A 15,349-nucleotide genomic window follows, 5' to 3' on the forward strand; every position below is an offset into this window, starting at 1 on the left:
GGAGCCGCCAGTGACCGCCTTCCTACATGAGTTGCCTGGCTTTGCTTTTGTTCCTCTCATGTTCCTTTGCTGGGCCTGGAGTCCTGTGTTAAGGAGCTTTATTCAGCCTCCTTATCACCTCCAGACTCCACACTCCAGAAAAGCAATGGCCTTTCCCTGCAAACAGAACCTCCAGATAGGTCTCCTACGCCCTCTCCCTTCCAGACGCTCTCCTGCAAGGGCCTCCCACGGATAGATTTGGTGGCACCCGAGGTTCATGACCCAGCCCAAACCATCGGCGGGAGAGCAGGAGAGGGGAAGATCGTGGGCTTTGGAAGTGGACAAGGCTGGAACTTAATTGCGTTTGCATCACTCGCTAGCTCAGTTTCCACGTTTGTAAAGTGGAAATGAGCGCAGGTGCATCATTGTCTCGTAATGAGTCGTACATTTGAGTCTCAGATTAGATTAGATTAGGCTTAGTCTCAAACCAATCCCTTCTGCCCCGTGTGTGCATTTGCTATCTCTACCCCTCGCTTCTTTTTTATTTACTAAAGGTGCAACACTGCAGAAAGATCTGTGAACACACACCTTGGTCTGAGATATCTGTTGACACCCAAATGCGAAGCTCCCACATGAAATATCAGAAATGAGCCCGTTAGCCTTTTGTTAATCAGAAAAAACCAGCAAGTCTTACTAAGAGGGTGATGATTTGCTTTATGGACTCAAAAGTCTCAGATAGGGTAGATGGCATTTATGTCTTACTGCAGATTTCTAGACCCTTAATAAGATCCAGAAGAAGCAAGGTAGAGGCATATTTTTGTATTTTCATAGCTCAGAACAATTGAGCTTAAACATAGCCCATTTGTCCACTTAACTCCTTTATGCAACTCCATGAATTCTGGCAAATTCTCCAGACAAGACAGTCATAACGGAGAAGACACCACATTCCTCCTTTTGTGTGTGTGTGGTGGCAGAACCAGACATGTTGGAGAAACACGTCCAAGGGGGTGAGCCCTGTTAGGGAGAGAGGGGATCAAAGAGCTGAGATGGCCCATGCATGCCTTGGATGACAGAGAGAGCTGTTTTATGATTGGAAGTTAAAAAGCCCCATAAGATCCCAGGTGCCTGCAAACGAGATGACAGACTCCAGCAGGAGGGAGACCACGGCTGCTGGCGTCTGTGCCTCTACAGATGCTTTAAAGAGGTAGAAGATAAGACCAGAGTTGTATCTGGAGCACGTTACTTCCGTTTAACCCTAACTCAGGACTGGAGTAGATGAGTGGGGTCGTGCGTCATCCGAATTACAGGCTGTTGAGCTGGAGCCAGTGGAGGGGGTGCCAAAGGGGAGCAGGACCCGTGCTGCCCCCATCCCTTCTCCAAGCAGGTCTTCACAGTTTGCAAACTGAAGAGAGGAGCTGCTTCGCCTGGGAGGATGTGGGAGCTACACAACTCCACCCATCAAGATTAACAGAACCTCCCTACCCCCAACACAGTATCTTACAGAAGATACGAATCTATTTCCCTCCCATGTAAAAGCAACCTGCAGGTGGGCAGCTCAGATTAATACGGCATGCAGAGTTTCAGGGATCCGTGGACTTTGTGGCCTTTATGTCTGCTATTTCTAGGGTGTGGAGCTTGACTGCCTAGTCCAAGAAGGCTGCAGGGCCTCCAGCTCTCTCTTCTGCATTCCACGTGTTCCAAGCACGAGGAAGAGGTAAAGAAGATGTCAGGAGCCAGCAAAGCTGCCTTCTACGACAGCTTCACGAAAGCAGCCTCACGCTGTCCACTGTTATCTCAATGGCCAGAACACAGTCACATGGGCACACCAAGCTCCATGGACTGTCCTCTTCTAGACAGCCAGACACTGTCAAGGAACTGTCTTCAAGCTGCTGACCAGCAACGAGAGATCTATTGATGAAACTCCTTAGGCAGCTCTAGGAGTCTCTGACAACTCGGAGCCCTCAGTTTCCAAGTACATGGAATATATACGTAGCAAACCTTATGTCTGCTGTTGATGTGTGAAAAAGAAGGAAAATATTGCCACACAATTACCAAACAGTATCTGAGAGGGAGTCTTTGACAACTCGGAGCCCTCAGTTTCCATGCACACATGTGGAATATATACACAGCAAATCTTATGTTTGTTGTTGATGTATGTTAATGAAATAAAAAGACTTAAAATATTGCCACACAAGTACCAGATCGTATTTGAGAGGAAGCTTCTCGTTGTGGAGTTATTCCACTGAACAGATGAAGAAACAATAAAAAACAGTATTAACATTTTGCAAGCCTTCTTGAAATAATGGATCCAGCATTGAACACAGGTCTGTTAAAATAAAAGACAACCAGGCATTGTATGCCTCCTGCTGAGAGGACATCTCACACAGACAGTTTTCCTGTTAAAAAACATTGAGCGGCCGGGCGCGGTGGCTCAAGCCTGTAATCCCTGCCCTTTGGGAGGCCGAGGCGGGTGGATCACTAGGTCAAGAGATCGAGACCATCCTGGTCAACATGGTGAAACCCCGTCTCTACTAATACAAAAAATTAGCTGGGCACGGTGGCGCGTGTCTGTAATCCCAGCTACTCAGGAGGCTGAGGCAGGAGAATTGCCTGAACCCAGGAGGCGGAGGTTGCGGTGAGCCGAGATCGCGCCATTGCACTCCAGCCTGGGTATCAAGAGCGAAACTCCGTCTCAAAAAAAAAAAAAAAAAAAAAAAAAAAAATTGAGCTTCAGGAACCCCAGCACTCCAACATCAATCCACAAAAAAACACAGAGGACAGAGAAAAATATCAAACAACACCCTTAAGGATGTGATTAGCTAAATCGAAAACTAGGAAATGGGACAAAAGAAACTGGTTTCTTCCACAAATATTGAAGGAAAAAAAATGGCTGGGAACTCCAGAGATGAAAACAGAGTTCAGCCAGTCAGCAGGCATGGAGCTGTTCAGCCCCCGGTTCAAACCAACAAGTAAAACCTAAAATCACAGAGTTGTGGTTTGACCCCACGTGAGTTTTAGGAGACAACCGGAAATTTGAATACTAAGTGGATTTTTGATGATATTAAGGAATTACTATTTTAGGATAATGGCGTCATGGGTATATTAAAGAAAGCGTCCTTATCTGTTAGAGATACATACTGAAATATTTATGAATAAAATGTGATTTCTAGGATTTGCTTCAAGGTAATAGAGGAGTGGGGAAGGTGGCTGGAGGTATAGATGAAGTCAGGTTGGCTGTGAGATGATAATTCTTAAAGCTGAGTGACTCACTATTCTCTCTCTCTCTTTCTGAAGCTGGGAGTTCATTACACTACTCTGTTCACTTGTTTAAGTTAAAATATTCCATAGTAGGCTGGGTTCAGTGGCTCACGTCTGTAATCCCAGCATTTCGGGAAGCCAATACAGGAGACTGCTCGAGGTCAGGAGTTTGAGACCAGTCTGGGCCACACAGTGAGGCCCTGTCTCTACAAACGAATTAAAGAGTAGCCGGGCAGAGTAGTGCATCGGTAGTCCTACCTGCTCTGGAGGCTGAGGTGGGAGGATCACCTGAGCCTGGGAGGTGGAGGCTACAGTGAATCTTAATTGTGCCACTGTACTCTAGTCAGGGTGACAGAGCAAGGCCTTATCTCAAATAAAATAAAATAAAATAAAATATTCTGTAATAAGTAAAAATAGAACAAAGTAGAATGATTTATAATCCTTTGGGTATATACCCAGTAATGGGACTGCTGGGTCAAATTGTTCTGGTTCTAGATTCTTAAGGAATCGCCACACTGTCTTCCACAACGGTTGGAATAATTTACACTCCCACCGATAGTGTAAAAGCATTCCAATTTCTCCACAGCCTCACCTGTATCTGTGTTTCCTGACTTTTTAATAATCGCCGTTCTAACTGGCATGAGATGGCATCTCATTGTGGTATGCACACGTATGTTAATTCAGCACTGTTCACAATAGCAAAGACTTGGAACCAACCCAAATGCCCACCAATGATAGACTGGATAAAGAAAATGCGGCACATACACACCATGGAATACTATGTAGCTATAAAAATGAATATGTTCATTTCTTTGCAGGGATATGGATGAAGCTGGAAACCGTCAATCTCAGCAAACTAAAACAAAACAGAAAACCAAACACTGCATGTTCTCACTCATAAGTGGGCGTTGAACAAGGAGAACATATGGACACAGGGAGGGGAACATCACACACCGGGGCCTGTCGGAGGGTTGGGCGGGGGTGAGGAGAGGGAGAGCATTAGGACAAATACCTAATGCATGCGGGGCTTAAAGCCTGTATGACGGGCTGATAGGTGCAGCAAAGCACCATGGAACGTGTATACCCACGCAACAAACCTGCACGTTCAGCACATGTATCCCAGAACTTAAAGTAAAATAAAAAAATAAACTCAACAATAAGAAAAGAAAACAAAATAAAGTGCAAGACAAAAGCTGCTGAGTTCTTCCAAGCGGGAAGCTCTCGGCCGACTTTCTCAGGTATCGGGTGAGGCTGCAGCCAAATGCGTGGCCATCCTTCCGCAGCCGCCACCGTGGACTTGAGAGGTCAAGCTGAAGACTCGCTGCTGCCGCCGCTATTCAAGGAGAGAAGAACCTGGGTCCGGCCAGGCTCATTGGCAAACCTTCCTCCCACATTCACAGGAGAAACTGGGCAAGATAAGATGATCCAGATACAAGCCCTGAGAAGTGATTGAGCTATAGAAATAATCACAGAAAAATAATCTCACTCATACTGGGAGAGTGGCAGGGAAGGAGGCAGGGCCCACATACAAAAGAGACCACGGTTTCTTCCAACAGGCAGTTAACAGATCATGTCTAAAATGGATACTATATCACCATGAGGTGCTGAAAACACCTTTTTCAAATGGAAGTGGACCAGAGATGGCTGCAGTAATCCAGCATGCTTTTTCTGGGAAAGCGGACAAGGAGTCCTGGGGCACTAAGGGAGAGGAAAAGGGAGGCTTCTTAAATTGTAAACACTGGATACTCTTCCTTATGTGTCTCTTTTACAGATTCAAACTTTGTTTCAGATGAAGGTTAAAAAAAAACAAGCAATAGCTGTAACACAAGCCAGAATGGGGCCCAGCCTGTAATCAGGGGGAAATGCCTGGACCGACGCGCTCTTATTATTAACAAAGTGGCTAAAAACAAATGAATTAAATATTTAACTGAAGAAGCTAAGAAAAAACAAGAAATTAATGAATAAGATAGGTGAAATGGTAAAAGAAATAGTTGTATAGAAAAGAATAAGGAATAAAAGGCAGAACTGATAAAGAATCACAGCTTTGAATAGGCTAAGATAGATAACTCTCTTGGCAAACCCCAGCAAGAGTAAGCGCCAGAGCGAGAGAGAGAGAGAGAGAAACTAAATTTTGCATGATAGAAGTAAGACAAAATACTTAGTGATATGGCAGAGATTTTTTAAAACGTAGAGAGTACCATGTACACCTTCGTACCAATAGACACTTATTATCTGGCTGAAAGGAGTAATTACCAGAGTCAAATAAAGAAGTAGAAAATCGGGATAATAATTATTAAAAAAATGAGAAGGATGTCAACAATTTACCATCCAACTCTCTAGGAACAGGTAAATCCTCTGTGATTTAAACTATTCTGAAGCCTAGAAAAAAACACAGAAAATGTTCTAGTATATTCTACAAGACTGATAAAATTGACACCAAAATCTAATAAGCACAGCAATATCCATATATATATTTAAAACATACAATTATAAATCGAAACTAAAATTTTTAGAAATGTGTCTAACGGACAGAGAAAGAAAGCTTCCCCTCAAAAATGAATTTGTTTACCATAAGGGTATTTTTTTTAATTGTTGAACTTCCCAGAACCTTTAATATATTAAGATAGAGTTTTAAAACTTTTGTGTGCACAAGAATTCCTGGTAAAGCTTGTTAAAATGTGGGTTTCCAGACCTGAATCACAGATTTTTACTGAATAAAGCCTGAACACCTGAATTTCACAGGCACCCCAGGTAATTTGGATTCACGCGGTAAAAACGCCGCACTAAGGAGCATCGTCAGTCTCCGAGAGGCGCGATCTTTATGCAGATGCTTCCCGGGGTGTTTTAATAGAATTGCCTTTGTCAGAGCTCCAAGTAACACTTCCAGAATTATGTTCTTCACAAACAGGTCAAGAAATACCCATTGGGCCTAATCACTTTTGCAAATAAGAATAACAAAATTCAAAATTTACTATCAACAGATAGAATCCACCAGTGAATTAAAGAATAATATATCATGACTAAACTATTTTTATTCCAATAATAAAAGGACGAAATAACGTCGGAAAAGTTATTTAAAAATCAATTTGTATACGCATTAGTTATCTGCCATTGCATAACAAATCACCTCAAGACTTAGCAGCTTAAAGCAACAGATATGCATTTTATCACAGTTTCCATTATGTACCCACAGCAGTTTAAGTGGCTCTAGCTTAGAGTGTCTTTCAAGAAGTTATAGTCAAGAAGTTAACATGGCTGCAGTCATCTGACGGCTTACAGGGGGTGGAAGACTGGCTTCCAAGATGGCGACCTTGGAGGCACCCACAGCTGCTGGCTGGAGGCCTCAGTCCCTGGCCACATGGAACTTTCAGGACTCTTTGAGGATCCTCACAACATGGCAGCTAATTCCCCATAGCAAGTACTTTGAGATATTTTATAGCTTAGGTTTGGAATTCATGCTTTGTTATTCCACAATCATCTGTGGATTACATGGGTCAGCCCTACACGATGAGGAAGAGGGCGTCATGGCATGTGAATGCCAGGATTTGAGAATTATTGGGTATTTTGTTTTATTTATTTATTTTTTTATAAGAGACCAGGGGACAGTGTGAACGCAGTCCCCACGACCACATTACGCAGTCGAGTTTCCCACATTTGGGGAAATCACAGGGGTCAGCGCATCTGGAGTACAATGGATAAGCCTCGCTCTGGGAAAACCAACTTCGTGATCATGGTATTTCCCCTGCCAGGTAAGTATTTATTGGGCGTTTTATTGACGGCTAACTACTACAATAGGCTAAAGGATACAAACTATGATTCAATCATTGAATGGCAAAAATGCTAAGGAAACTTGATAATTATTACTGTTTTCTCTTGGCTATTGACAGAAGGAAGTTCTAACATAGTAAGACATACATAGCGATAACTAGAAAACTTTAAATTGGTGAAACATGAAACGCAGTTACAATTAAAGACAGTAGCAAGTGACATCTGCTGGTACCAGGGACATTCAACATGGCTCCAGGCTTGCTGCGGAATTCAGCAAGGTAAGTGACATCTGCTGGCACCAGGGACATTCAACGTGACTCCAGGATTGCTGCTGAATTCAGCAAGGTAAGTGACATCTGCTGGCACCAGGAACATTCAACGTGGCTCCGGGCTTGCTGCTGAATTCAGCAAGGTAAGTGACATCTGCTGGTACCAGGGATATTCAACATGGCTCCGGGCTTGCTGCTGAATTCAGCAAGGTAAGTGACATCTGCTGGTACCAAGGACATTCAACGTGGCTCCGCGCTTGCTGCTGAATTCAGCAAGGTAAGTGACATCTGCTGGTACCAGGGACATTCAACATGGCTCTGGGCTTGCTGCTGAATTCAGCAAGGTAAGTGACATCTGCTGGTACCAGGGACATTCAACGTGGCTCCGCGCTTGCTGCTTCATTCAGCAAGGTAAGTGACATCTGCTGGTACCAGGGACATTCAACGTGGTTCTGCGCTTGCTGCTGAATTCAGCAAGGTAAGTGACATCTGCTGGTACCAGGAACATTCAACGTGGCTCCGGGATTGCTGCTGAATTCAGCAAGGTAAGTGACATCTGCTGGTACCAGGGACATTCAACATGGCTCTGGACTTGCTGCTGAATTCAGCAAGGTAAGGGACATCTGCTGGCACCAGGGACATTCAACGTGGCTCCGCGCTTGCTGCTGAATTCAGCAAGGTAAGTGACATCTGCTGGTACCAGGGATATTCAACGTGGCTCCGCGCTTGCTGCTTCATTCAGCAAGGTAAGTGACATCTGCTGGTACCAGGGACATTCAACGTGGCTCCGCGCTTGCTGCTGAATTCAGCAAGGTAAGTGACATCTGCTGGTATCAGGGATATTCAACATGGCTCTGGGCTTGCTGCTGAATTCAGCAAGGTAAGTGACATCTGCTGGCACCAGGGACATTCAACGTGGCTCCGCGCTTGCTGCTTCATTCAGCAAGGTAAGTGACATCTGCTGGTACCAGGGACATTCAACGTGGCTCCAGGCTTGCTGCGGAATTCAGCAAGGTAAGTGACATCTGCTGGTACCAGGAACATTCAACGTGGCTCCGGGCTTGCTGCTGAATTCAGCAAGGTAAGTGACATCTGCTGGCACCAGGGACATTCAACGTGGCTCCGCGCTTGCTGCTGAATTCAGCAAGGTAAGTGACATCTGCTGGTACCAGGGACATTCAACGTGGCTCCGCGCTTGCTGCTTCATTCAGCAAGGTAAGTGACATCTGCTGGTACCAGGGACATTCAACGTGGCTCCGCGCTTGCTGCTGAATTCAGCAAGGTAAGGGACATCTGCTGGCACCAGGGACATTCAACATGGCTCTGGGCTTGCTGCTGAATTCAGCAAGGTAAGTGACATCTGCTGGTACCAGGGATATTCAACGTGGCTCCGCGCTTGCTGCTTCATTCAGCAAGGTAAGTGACATCTGCTGGTACCAGGGACATTCAACGTGGCTCCGCGCTTGCTGCTGAATTCAGCAAGGTAAGTGACATCTGCTGGCACCAGGGACATTCAACGTGGTTCCACGCTTGCTGCTGAATTCAGCAAGGTAAGTGACATCTGCTGGCACCAGGGACATTCAACGTGGCTCCGCGCTTGCTGCTTCATTCAGCAAGGTAAGTGACATCTGCTGGTACCAGGGACATTCAACGTGGCTCCGCGCTTGCTGCTTCATTCAGCAAGGTAAGTGACATCTGCTGGTACCAGGAACATTCAACGTGGCTCCGGGCTTGCTGCTGAATTCAGCAAGGTAAGTGACATCTGCTGGTACCAGGGACATTCAAAGTGGCTCTGGGTTTGCTGCTGAATTCAGCAAGGTAAGTGACATCTGCTGGTACCAGGGACATTCAACATGGCTCTGGACTTGCTGCTGAATTCAGCAAGGTAAGTGACATCTGCTGGCACCAGGGACATTCAACATGGCTCTGGACTTGCTGCTGAATTCAGCAAGGTAAGTGACATCTGCTGGCACCAGGGACATTCAACGTGGTTCCAGGCTTGCTGCTGAATTCAGCAAGGTAAGTGACATCTGCTGGCACCAGGGACATTCAGCGTGGTTCCGCGCTTGCTGCTGAATTCAGCAAGGTAAGTGACATCTGCTGGCACCAGGGACATTCAACGTGGCTCCGGGCTTGCTGCTGAATTCAGCAAGGTAAGTGACATCTGCTGGCACCAGGGACGTTCAACGTGGCTCCGGGCTTGCTGCTGAATTCAGCAAGGTAAGTGACATCTGCTGGCACCAGGGACGTTCAACGTGGCTCCGGGCTTGCTGCTGAATTCAGCAAGGTAACTGACATCTGCTGGCACCAGGGACATTCAACGTGGTTCCGCGCTTGCTGCTGAATTCAGCAAGGTAAGGAGGAGAGTCATAGTGACAAACAGTGAAAAGAAGAAATGAAACTATTACCCACGTATTCAGTCTCTCTCTGAAGGAAATTATAAGTCTATACTGAAAAGGATAAAAGAAAACTCAATATCATGAAGGCATAAATTAACATTTAGGATATATACAATCAATATTTAATGAAGCATTTATTAACATGTCATATTTATTAAAGGTTATTTGAAGAGAAAAATGCAAGAGAATAGCTAAAAATATGTTCAAATAGGAAATATGAGGAAGATCTATTTTAGTAGATGCCGAAAACACCCAAACAATAAATATATTGAGAGACGCCCACACAGGTCACTCGACAGCACAAGAGAGACTTTGCAATCAGGCCAATGAATCTCTGTCTAATCCTCTTGCTTTTGAAAGTGATTCTGTACCTAACCCCAGATTTATAGCTTTCTATGCCTAAGGATGTATGTGCAGAATAGTTTGTAATAACAAAAATCAAAACAACCTTAGTGTTCATCAAATGAAATTAAAATATGGACCTATTAAAAAAAATGAAGTTGATTTGGCATATTCTGCCCTGGAAAAACAGTCACAGTATATTGTCAACTTTTCTTTTAAAGCAAGTTGCAGAAAAATATGGATATTATGTTGCCTTTTTTAAATAAGCAAAGGAAAACTTGTGCAAGGATGTAAAGAAATATGTTAGCGTGTGAAGGAACCTTTCACTTTTCACCCCATATAAATCTGTCAAAAAATGTCTAAGCCTTGTTTTATTTCTCTGAACCCTGAACACTGTTTCAGGATAAGTTTCAAATATGAATTTTGTTTGGTCTTTTGTATAGAACCTGGTTTCCTTACTGACTTGTGGGCTGTATCAGTCTGTTCTCACGCTGCTCATAAAGACATCCTTGAGACTGGATAGTTTATAAAAGGTTTGATGGACTCACAGTTCCACATGGCTGGGGAAGCCTCACAATCATGGCAGAAGGTGAATGAGGAGCAAAGTCACATCTTACACGGCGGCACGCAAGAGAGCTTGTGCAGGGGAACTCCCATTCATAGAACCACCAGATCTCCTGAGACTTAATTCATTGCCAAGAGACCAGTATGGGGCAAAACTCCCCGTGATTCAATTATCTCCACCAGGCCCTGCCCTTAACAGTGGGGATAATTACGATTCAAAGTGAGATCTGACTGGAGGCACCAGAACCACACTGTATCAGGGCCCTCTGTGATTTCCTACTTAGTTTTCTTTTTGGAATCAAGGGACCCCAAGTTGTCCCTTCTCCTAGCACAGAGGGTGAGAGCAAAATCGAGACAAAGATCTTGTCTCCCAAGGAAGACCATGCAAATATATGAAAAGGTGTCCTTCTTGCAAGAGACCTTTAATAGTTCCTGATGAAATGTATCAGCTATGTGAGCTCCCCTCCCCGGGCCTCAGTTCCCTCATCTGTTCAATGGAGGAGGCAGTAAAAGGCTTCCAAAGTAAGCTCTCTATCCATCAGGGCTTTTTTTGTTGCAAGTGAAAGAAAGCAAACTCAAGTTGGTGTAAGGCGGCATGGGTAAGTTATCAATTACCAATGCACATAATCAGTCAATCACACACTCACATGCACACCTTCTCTCTCCATGCCTTCCTCTCCATTACACCCTCCTCTCTTGGTGACCAGATGGCTTCCAGAAGTTCCTAACTGGCTCTTAGCCTCAGAGGTAGGTGAGTAAAGCTTCCTCCCCAGTCATTCTAAGAAAAGTTCTGAACTGAACCTCACTGGGACAAATTGGGTCCTTGCCCATCTCCAAACCAATCACAGTGCATAGGGACAGAATATGCAGACCAGCCTGGGCCTGGGGCTTAGGCCCTTTTCTTTGCTACAGGTTGGGAGGATGTACTGATTGCCTGTCCTGAAGTACTGTATGTGATATGTGAGTAACAGCACCACCCAAAACAAAACAAGGACTATGTAAAAATTAAAACCTTTTATGGATCAAAGGTGCTTGCTAATAGTGAAAATGCAACTCACAAAATGGGAGAAATATTTGAAAGTCCTATGTCTGATAAAGGATTAATATCCATTATATATAAAGAGTTCCTACAATTAAACAACAAACATTCCACAATCCAGGTTCAGATTCACGAGGGAATGTAGAGACCCACTCAACTCAACACTAGTAGGGACAGCTCTAGCTCCAGAGTGCTCTGCAGGGTGGGTCGTGGCTGTCCTAGGTCCCGTGGGGGAGGCTGCTTCCTCTGCCTGCACCCCCGCCCTGCCTCTCCTCTCTGCAGAGGTTCGCCACAGGGAGCCTCCTCTTGGAAATCAGGCGGCATTCTACCTCCATCTCACCCTCTGCCTCCAGGGAAGCCAGTCTGCGGCACTTTAAGCTTTCAGATGTTTAAGACTTTCAGAGGCCGGATGGGGTCCTGTGAGCTTTAAGAACAAGAACTTCTTGAATCTGGCTTTATGGGTGGGACTTCCTCTGGGGAACACGTTCAAGATGACATCACAGAAATGTCCCCACCTACTTTGCAGTGCTACTGACCTCCTGGCCCATGACGCACCCCAGCCTGGCCTGACAGCACACACCTTTGTAAACAGCTTCCTGGCCTCACTGTGATTCTGCAGCTGACAGCAGGCTGGGCGTGACTGGGCCAGCTTGGAAGGAAGCATGAAGGTGATGGACAGACAGCATGCCAGCCGTGTGTGGGCCTGGGCGTGGAGTATCGGGAGAACCACAGCCTTCTCAAGCTCAGCAAGATCGAAGAGCTCTCAGACTGTTTTCATCGGAAGCTCCTTCTGGTTGCAAGCTCATCTCCTATATCTGCAATCCAGAGACAAGTTTCAGCCCATGTTTCCTGTCCCCGTCTCAGAGTGTGGCCGTGGACTAGATGTGGCTCCACGAGTGTCCTCCTGGTCACAGTAACTGATCTAGGGACAGTTGTGGGACAAGATTAGAACCAATCAGCTGCCATGTGGCTCTTTCTGGGATGTCTAGGAAAAGGGCCCTGTCTTTCCTGCTGGGCTGGAGGCTTCAGACTGTCAGGTGAGGAGCTTTGGGTGTCTCGAGTCTTCCTGGAGCCCAAGAGACCGTCTGTGCTTGGGAGCAGAGCTGGGATATGGGAGACCCTCTTTGCAGCAGCCTCCCCGGAGTGCTGGCCTGGGCTGGCCCCCAGGCTAGCTCTGATACTGCACTGCCTGCTCGTGTGAACGAATCGCTTCCCTCCCGCCCACCATAAACGTGGGTGATACAACCACCATTGCCGCTGGAAGAGGCCCTAAGGAATGCACTCCCCTCCTCACTGATTCCACAGGAAGCTAGGTGGCTGCTTCTGGTAGCATGAAGGCTTCCACACTGGGCTTTCATCTGCCTGGAATTGTTGCATCACCTACATTTACGGAGGGTGGCAGGGAAGTGATTCGTTCGCGTGAGTAGGCAGTGCAGCGTCAGAGCTAGCCGTCCATCACAGACAGACGCCCTGCCACGGAAGGGAACCCTGTGCGTTCTCTATCACACATGCCTGACCCGCCCTGGCCCCCAGTAGAAGTTCGGGCAAGGTCAATTGATGAATTTTCTCCACCTTTCATTCTACAGGCAAGGAAACCTGCTCCTACCGGGTTGCTGAGCTTATTGGAGGTCAGGAGTAGTTATGAAATAAATGTCACGGCATCATTTCACGAGCAGCCTCTGGCTGGGTGTTAGCATTGTCGGAGACCTCGCTGCCCAGAGACACTGATTTAATGGGTCTGGGTGGGGCTCGATAATCACTGTTGCATCAGTTTCCCACCCATGCTGTAACAAGTCACCACAAATTTAGTCACTTAAAACAACACTCGGCTGGGCGCGATGGTGCACGCCTGTAATTTCAGCACCTTGGGAGGCTGAGGTGGGTGGAGCACCTGAGGTCAGGAGCTGCAGGCCAGCCTGGCCAGCATGGTGAAATCCCATCTCTACTAAAAATACAAAACTTTGTTGGGCGTGGTGACACGCACCTGTGACTCTGGGTACTCGGGAGGCTGAGGCAGGAGAATCACTTGAACCCGGGAGGCAGAGGTTGCGGTGAGCCCGCCATTGCACTCCAGCCGGCGTGACAAGAACAAAACTCCATCTCAAAACAGCAACACCAACAGCAGCCCCACAGGTTCATTGTCTTGCTGTTCTGTAGGTTGGAAGCCCAACACAGGTCTCGCTGGGCTAAACTCAAAGTTTCAGCGTCTGCATTCCTTTCTGGAGGAAGATCTGTTTCCTCAGCTTGTTCAGCTTCTAGAGACTTCCATGTCTTCTTGGGTTGAGGCCCCTTTCTCCATCTCCAGGCCAGCAAAGGCTGATAGGGTCCTCACATCACATCCTCTGACATTTGTTCCCTGACCTCACCTCCCTTCCACCTCGCCCCCCCCAACCTCGCCCCCCTCCACCTGGGCTCCCCCCACCTCATCCCCCCTCCACCTCGCCCCCCTCCACCTGGGCTCCCCACACCTCGCCCTATTTTCCATTTAAAGGCCCTGTGATGACATCGGGTCCACCTGGAAAATCCCAGACCCTCTTCCTCCTTTAGGTCAGCCGATCCACTGCCTTTGCCTGTGACCTAACATAGTCTTTGGTTCTGTGAATCAGGACCTGGACACCTGCAGGGATCATTGTTTTCTTATTTTCCCCACTACACAAGGGGAGAATAAGGAAATAAAGCTCTCAAGTGAGGCCAGCATGCGACAGAACGGAGACTGCATCACAGATGAATGCTAACACGTCTGTAATAAACTCGTGGCTTTCTCTTTCTGGATGAATTCATTAGACTATTATGGTTTGCAGAAGGATTATGGATTTGGGAACTATTTCAACAGATAAGGTGAGGAATAAAAGCCATGATGGGGCAAAACACTTGATGTAAAGAGAAACGAGGAATCAGAAAAGCCTGTCAGATGCGCCCTTGCCCGCCCGTTCTTAAACTTGGAGAGTTTGGGACGTGAAGGTGCCCTCACGGTCGGTCCCCTAAGCCAGCCCCTTGGACTCACGGATGGAGAGCTGTGGCCTCAGGAGATGAGGTCATCCCCAGCTTCCACACAGGGCCGTTTGTCCTAATTCTCAGTCCAGTGACAACAGGCATTAACCTTGCCCTTGGCCTCCACTGCCAATTCCAGATCAGCACGCTTCCGCCCTCCCGTGAAATTTCATACTCCTTTGATGTTTGATTTTATCTCTGGGGCGGAAAGTGTGCCTGGGGCTCTGCCAAATGGATGCTGGGCTGGAGTTGTTTCTGGGAGAGGATGGCCCAGGAATCTGGGTAGGTCAGAGACACCACATCCATTGGAGTGGGCAGAGGGCACGGACTGGAGTAGGCGCCAGGCACCCAAAAGCTCCCAGGTTCTGGAGGCCGAGAGGTTGAGGTTACTGAGGGGATGGCACAGAAGTGCTGGGAGGGTTTTGGTTGGACATTGAGGGCCAAACCCACCAACAGGGAGGCCCTGTGAGGTTGCCCCGGCCTCCTGCCCTGCAGCCCACAGGGGCTGCTGCAGCCCGGTCCTCCTCCATCGGCCAGCCTCTTGCCCACCCCTCCCTATCCACGCATGAGCTGGGGAGCTGGCTCCATCTTCCTCTCTGTACTGGGTTAAATAGTGTGCCCCCAAACTCATCTCCCCTGTAACCTCTGAATGTGATCTTATTTGGAAACAGTCTTTGCAAACATGTTAAAGTAAGCTGAGTTCATGCTGGATTAGGGTGTGCCCTCAACCAAAATGACTG

At 46.9% G+C, this 15,349-nt stretch overlaps 1 non-coding gene across 1 annotated transcript; it reads right to left on the reverse strand.

Moving 5' to 3' along the window:
* Positions 1-6,834: 6,834 nt before the first annotated feature.
* Positions 6,835-6,994, reverse strand: LOC135276284 (U1 spliceosomal RNA). The gene has a single exon (XR_010343858.1). It is a non-coding gene; the product is annotated as a U1 spliceosomal RNA (small nuclear RNA).
* Between the last annotated feature and the right edge of the window lie 8,355 nt (positions 6,995-15,349).

Source organism: Aotus nancymaae, unplaced genomic scaffold (genome assembly GCF_030222135.1).
Source record: "Aotus nancymaae isolate 86718 unplaced genomic scaffold, 86718_ANA_hifiasm-v0.15.2.pri h1tg000021l, whole genome shotgun sequence".
Lineage (NCBI taxonomy): Eukaryota > Metazoa > Chordata > Mammalia > Primates > Aotidae > Aotus > Aotus nancymaae.